The 7,371-nt window shown below is 36.7% G+C and overlaps 1 long non-coding RNA gene across 1 annotated transcript in view; it reads right to left on the bottom strand.

Annotated features, from left to right (window-relative positions):
* Positions 1-5,985, bottom strand: part of LOC134761789 (uncharacterized) — a 31,738-nt gene extending 25,753 nt beyond the window's left edge. Inside the window, exon 1 of the long non-coding RNA XR_010140924.1 lies at positions 3,749-5,985. This is a non-coding gene — a long non-coding RNA (uncharacterized LOC134761789). The remainder of the gene's footprint in view (positions 1-3,748) is intronic.
* Positions 5,986-7,371: the final 1,386 nt, after the last annotated feature.

Consider the following 7,371-nt stretch of genomic DNA (forward strand, 5'->3'; position numbering starts at 1 on the left):
ATAGGTCTTTTTATTTTAGTTATCCTAATGGGTATGATGTTAGGATCTCATGGTATGGACTTGCAGTTCTCTGATGGCTAATGATGCTGTGTATCTTTTCATATACTTCTTGGTGATTTGTATATCTTCTTTGGAAACTTATGTTCAGATCCTTTGTCCTTTTAAACATTAGGCTATTTATCATTTTATTAATTAGTTACAAGTTTTTGAATATTGTGGATAAAATTCCATTATAAAATTGATAATCTGCAAAGATTACTTCTCATTCTGTACATTTTCTTGATTGAATCATTACAACACAGAAGTTTTACATTTTGTTGAAGTCCAATTTTGTAATTTTTTATTTTGTCACTTGTGTTTTGGTGTCATGCATAAGAAACCCCTGTCTTGTGCAAGTCACAAATATTTGCTCTTATATAATATTTTCTTCTAAAGGTTTTATAATTTTAGTTTATTTAGCTCTATGATCCATATGAGGTATTTTTATGTGTGTGGTGTAAGCTAGGAGTTCAGTTTTATTATTTTGCCTATGGCTAGTCCATTGTCTCAGCACCATTTATTAAACGACTATTTTTTATCCATTAAATTATCTTGGCACTTTTGTTGAAAATCAACTGAATACGATGATTTTATTTCTAGGCTATAGATCCTATTCCTTTTATTGCTGTATCTATCCTTATGCAAGTACCACAGTGTCTTGATTACTGTAGTTTTGTAGTAAGTTTTGAAATCAGGACATATGAGTGTTCCAACTTGGTTCTTTTTCAATAATGTTCTGGCCTTTTTGAGTCCCCTGTATTTCCACATAAAATTTACAATCAGCTTATCAATTTCTTTAAAAAGCCAGCTGGGATTTCTATAGGGATTACATTGAATCTGTGGATTAAGTTGAAAAATAGCTATCTTAACAATTTTATCTCTTCTGATCTATAAACACGGGCATATAGTCCTAAAATTTGTATAAAATCACAAAAAATCTGTAATAGCGAAGCAATCTTGAGCAAAAAGAGCAAAAATGAATCAATTTCGCTGAAAGATGAAGGCATCAGAATACCTGACTTCAAAATATATGACAAAGCATAGTAACTAAAACAGCATGGTACTGGCATAAAAACATAACTTGCCAAACTTGCCGATTTTTGGGTCAAAGTGTTTCCTTTTTAGTTGAAAAAATATATATATAAATGTATATATACACATATGTGTATATGTATATATGTGTATATGTGTGTGTGTGTTTGTGTATATATATTTGAGATCTTAACCCTGACTCAAATACACAGTCTGCAAATATGTTCACCTGTTCTATATGTCATCTCTTCATTCTGTTGATTGTTTCCTTTGCTGTGCAGAAGCTTTTAAGTTTGATGTATTTCCATTTGTGTATTTTTGCTTTTGTTGCCTGTGCTTTCTAGGTCTTATCAAAATGGCCTTTGCCTAGAACAATGCCATGAAGCATTCCCCACCCCATTTTTTGTTTCTAGTAATTTTATGATTTCAGTCTTACTTTTAAGTCCTTAATCCATTCTATGTTGATTATTGTATACGGTGAGAGATAGGGCTTTAGTTTTATTCTTATGCATGTCAATATTGAGCTCTTCCCACATTATTAGCCTGTTTTTTCCATTTTAAAAATCCTTTTATTTTCAGTTGATGTGTAATAATTATCCATATTTATGGGATACAGAATAAATCAGGGTAATTAGTACATCAATCACCTCAAACGTTTGTCCTTTCTCCAACATGTGTTCTTTGTGCCTTAGTCAAAAATCAGTTGACTGTAAATGTGTGGATTTAATTCTGAGTTTTCTATTCTGTTCTATTCATGTATGTTTCTGTTTTTATGCCAGCACCATGCTGTTTTAGTTACTATAGCTTTGTAGTATGTTTTGAAGTTCAGTAGTGTGATGCCTTCATCTTTGCTCTTTTTGTCCAAGATTGCTTTGGGTATTCAGGGTCTTTTCATACAAATTTTAAAATTATTATTATATTTCTGTGAGGAATGTCATTGATATTTGATAGGGATTGAATTGCATCTGTAGATCACATTGGGTAGTATGGACATTTTAAGAATATTAATATTTTCCATTCTTAAACATGCAATATCTTTCCATTTATTTGTGTCCTCTCCCATTTGTGTCGCTAATGTTGTATAGTTTTCATTGTAGAGATCTTTCACCTTCTTGGTTAAATTTACTCCTATGTGTTTTATTATTTTTGTAGTGATTATAACTGGGATTGTTTTCTTCATTTCTTTTTCAGATAGGTTGCTTTTAGCATTGTCTTAGTACATTTAGTGTTGCTGTAACAGAAATACCTGAGGCTAGATCTTTATAAAGAAAAGAGATTTATTTAACTTACAGTTTTGTAGGCAGAGAAGTAGTACAAGAAACATGGCACCAGCACCTGCTCAACTTTCTATGAGGGCTTTCTGTGCTGTCTTATAACGTGGTAGACAAGGACAAAGGGGAAGCCAGCACTCTTGTGTGGTGAGCAGGTACATGCCGACCTACCCCAAAGGCTGAGGGAGCTGAGAGGTTAAAGAAAGGAAGACAAATGCAGTTTGTCAAAAAGAAACATTTAATAGGACTTAGAACAATAGCCACGTCTCAGGTGTCTGTGAGATGGTGGGTCCCTGCACCTGCCCTACAGAAAGCTTTCTTTGTATGGCAAGCTTTTAGGGTAAAAACTGTTTTACTCTTAAAGAGATGCAGCTGTTCATATTTCCAGATTTTCTTGCCAATACTCACGACCACTGGGGAGGTTAGATAAGTATTTTTATAAGAGTCATCTATGCTACAGGCATTGTTTAATATCTTACTGCAGAACACCTTCGCATGTAGGGGTCTAACATCAGTCATAATGGCATTTTTGCTTCAAGATGGCATCACTTTTGCCGTGAAATAGGATATTTCCTACAGGCACATGTTAAAAGGACAACCCTCAGGGGTGTCCTGGCTTTGTAACAGCCTACTCTTACAGGAACTAATTTAGTTTTGCAAGGTTAAAAACTCACTCACTTTCATGAGCATGGCATGAGCCACTCATGAGGGAGCAGCCCTGAGGCTAGGTAATTTGTAAAGAAGAGGGAGAAGAGGGATTTATTGTGGGACTGTAAACTAGTTCAACCATTGTGGAAGTCAGTGTGGCGATTCCTCAGGGATCTAGAACTAGAAATACCATTTGACCCAGCCATCCCATTACTGGGTATATACCCAAAGGACTATAAATCATGCTGCTATAAAGACACATGCACACGTATGTTTATTGTGACACTATTCACAATAGCAAAGACTTGGAACCAACCCAAATGTCCAACAATGATAGACTGGATTAAGAAAATGTGGCACATATACACCATGGAATACTATGCAGCCATAAAAAATGATAAGTTCATGTCCTTTGTAGGGACATGGATGAAATTGGAAATCATCATTCTCAGTAAACTATCGCAAGGACAAAAAACCAAACACCGCATGTTCTCACTCATAGATGGGAATTGAACAATGAGAACACATGGACACAGGAAGGGGAACATCACACTCTGGGGACTGTTGCGGGGTGCGGGGAAGGGGGAGGGATAGCATTAGGAGATATACCTAATGCTAAATGATGAGTTAATGGGTGCAGCACACCAACATGGCACATGTATACATATGTAACTTACCTGCATGTAGTGCACATGTACCCTAAAACTTAAAGTATAATAATAAAAAAAAAAAAAGGAAGAGGGATTTATTTTGCTCACAGTTTCTGCAGGCTGAGAAGTTCCAAATTGGGCAGCTACATCTGGTGATGGCCTCATGCTGCTTCAACTCATAGTAGAAAGTGGAAAGGGAGTGAAAATGTGCCTAGAGATCACAGGACAAGAATGGAATCAACGGGGGAAAAAAAAGAGGAAACCAGAGACTTAATTACCTGCTCTCCTGGGAAGAAATGTATTCCTACAAGAGAATGTATTCCTACAAGAGCAAAAACTCACTCACTCTTGTGGGAAGACATTAATTTATTCATGAGGGATCCACCTTCATGACTAAAACATCTCCCACTGGGCCCCACTTCCCAATTCTACCACATTGGGGATCAAATTTCAACATAGGTTTTGGTGAGAACAAGCCAGAGCCAAACCACAGCAAATTACCACCCTTTATTCTACGTTACCTCCTCCAGTTCTATAATCCTTGGCCATAGTGATATTTTCCTGAAAATCCCCCAAAACATCTCACTGTTTATGTAACAGAGAACAAAATTATGTTAATGTTCTGAATCCCACATTGTTTGGCCTTGTCTTCAACTCCAGGGTGACATGACCACAGAATACGGCTATTCTTACTTTGATCTCCAGTCACACTTGCCTCTTGTTGGTTCCTGAGTCATACTATCCTCCCTCCTTTAGCAGGCCCTGAACAGATGTTGCCCTCTGCCAGATTGTTCTTCCCTTCACTCTCACCTGGATAACTCCACACCACCCCTCAGATGTTGGAGAAACTCTCTGTGACTTCTGTGTTAGGCCAGTTTCCTTACTTTTAACCTTCATAATACCACATACCTTTTCTTCATAACAATTTCTCTTTTTATAATTGAACACTTACTGGTTTTAGTACTTAATTAATGACTGCATCATCTATAAGACAATAACAAAATGTTAGAGATTATATCTATTTTGCTCCAATGTATCCTCAGTGCCTGACACCTAGACATGTTTCAAATAACAACGTGTTGAGCAAATGAGTCCTTATTGTAGTTTCTGGCAAGTAGTTTATACCTGGAGTGCATTTTGCTTTGTGATTATTAGTCATGAATAGGGGTGAATGTTGTTTTTCTTGTTAAGCCCTAAATATGATAGTATTTTTCTCTCTGATTAAAGAAATTTAATCAGGAGTTTTCAGGTTCAGGAACTTTCAATTGTAACTATCTGATGTGTTTTTAGAAACATTCTCTCTTATCAAAGATACCTTATTAAACATAACAGTTTTGTATTTAGAAAGTTCCACCTTCTTTAACAGAGTCACTAATGAGGATGGAACTTCCAAAAGAGCATGGTCCTAAAGTTCTTAATAACAGTGTGGCTTTTTGTAAGCTACTTAATGTCTTTGAACCTCATGTTTCTAATCAGTGAAACAGCTACCTTATTGGTTGCAAGCAAAATGCCTAATCCATAAAAATGTTAAGTTTCTTTCTCTTTTCTGCTTCTACATGCCTCTTATGATCTCTGTCTTAAGCGTTTTCAGCCTAATAGTACATGTTAAACGAATTTATAACCATTTGAACCAGAGGTCTTCAAAATGAAATGCATGTGTACAGGATTCATAAAGATGATCTATTGGAGCTAAGAAGAAAATATTGGAACTTTAACCTAGGGCTGGGAACCATGGGTCACATCTGTAATCCCAGTACTTTGGAAGGCTGAGACAGGAGGATTGCTTGAACCTGGGAGTTTGAGACCAGTCTGGACAACATAGCAAGACCTTGTCTCTACAAAAAAAAAATAATTAAAAATTAGCTGGGCGTGATGTTGCATACCTCCAATCCAAGCTACTTAGGAGGCTGAGGTGGAAGGATCACTTGAGCCCAGGAGTTTGAGGCTGATTGGATGACTGTACTCTAACCTGGGCAACATAGCAAGACTTTCTGTCGGGAAAAAAAAAAAAACCCTTCGGCTTATAGGTATACTTGTTTTGTTGCACTTTGCTTTATTGCACTTCACAGATATTGCATTTTTTACACTTTGAAGGTTTGTGGCAACCCTGTGTCAAACAAGCCTTTTGGCACCATCTTTCTGACAGCATCTGCTCATTTCATGTTTCTGGCACATTTTGGTAATTCTTCCAAAGTTTCAAAGGTTTCATTATTATTATATCTGTTATAGTGATCTGTGATCAGTGATCTTTGATGTTCCTACTGTAATTGTTTTAGGGTGCCATGAACCACACTCGTATAAGACAATAAACTTAATAAATAGTGTGTGTGTCCTGCTGCTCCACTGACGAATCATTCTCCAGTCTCTGTCACCCTCCTCAGGCCTCCCTATTACCTAACACACAATAATATTGATATTAAGCCAGTTAGTAAACCACCATGGCCTCTACATGTTCAAGAGAAAGGAAGAGTCACAGGCCTCTCGCTTTAAATCAAAAGCTAGAAATGATTCAACTCCATGAGGAAGGCATGTTGAAAGCTGAGACAGGCCAAAAGCTAGGCCTCTTCTGCCAAACGGTTAGCCAAATTGTGAGCACAAAGAAAAGGTTATTGAAGGATATTAAAAGTGCCAATCCAGTGAATACACGAATGATAAGAAAGCAAAACAACCTTATTGCTGATTTGGAGAAAGTTTTAGTGGTTTGGGTAGATGATCAAAACAGACATACCATTCCCTTAACCCAAAACAAAGCCCTAACTTTCTTCAATTCTCTGAAGGCTGAGAGGGGTGAGGAAGGTAAAGGAGAAAAGTGTGAAGCTAGCAGAAGTGGGCTCATGAAGTTTAAGAAATAAGTCACCTCCATAACATAAAAGTTTCAGGTGAAGCAACAAGTTCAGATGTAAAAGTCGTAACAAGTTATCCTGAAGATCTAGCTAAGATCACTGAAGAAGGTGACTACACTAAACAACAGATCTTCAATGTAGACAAAATAGTTTTGTACTGAAAGGCAATACCATCTAGCACTTTCCTAGCTAGAGTGCAGAAGTCAATGCCTGGCTTCAAAGCTTTAAAGGACAGGTTGAATCTCTTGTTAGGGGCTAATACAGCTGGTAGCTTTAAGTTTAAGCCAATGCTCATTTACCATTGTGAAAAATCCCCAAAATTTCCTAAATCTACTCTGACTATGCTCTAAAAATGAAACAACAAAGTCTGAATGACCCGTTTACAGCATGGCTTACTGAATATTTTAAGACTAATGTTGAGACCTCCTCCTCAGAAAAAATATTCCTTTCAAAATATTACTGATCATTGACAATGCATCTGGTCACCCAAGAGTTCTGACAGAATCCTACAAAGGAATGAGTGTTGTTTTCATGTCTGTGAACTCAACATTTTCTGCAGCCCATGGATCAAAGTGTAATTTTGGATTTCAAGACTCATTATTTAAAACATAAATTTTATAAGGCTATAGCTGCCATAGATAGTGATTCCTCTGATGGATTTGGGCAAAGCAAATTGAAAACCTTCGGGAAAACAGTCATCATTCTAGATGACTTCAAGAATATTTGTGATTCATGTGAAGATATCAAAATATCAACATTAGCAGGAGATTGGAAGAAGTTGATTTCAACCTTCCTTGGATAACTGAGGGATTCAAGATTTCAGTGGAAGAAGTCACTGCAGATGGGATGGAAATAGCAAAAGAACTAGAATTAGAAATGGAGCCTGAA

The sequence above is a fragment of the Pongo abelii genome, chromosome 1 (genome assembly GCF_028885655.2).
Source record: "Pongo abelii isolate AG06213 chromosome 1, NHGRI_mPonAbe1-v2.0_pri, whole genome shotgun sequence".
Classification (NCBI taxonomy): domain Eukaryota; kingdom Metazoa; phylum Chordata; class Mammalia; order Primates; family Hominidae; genus Pongo; species Pongo abelii.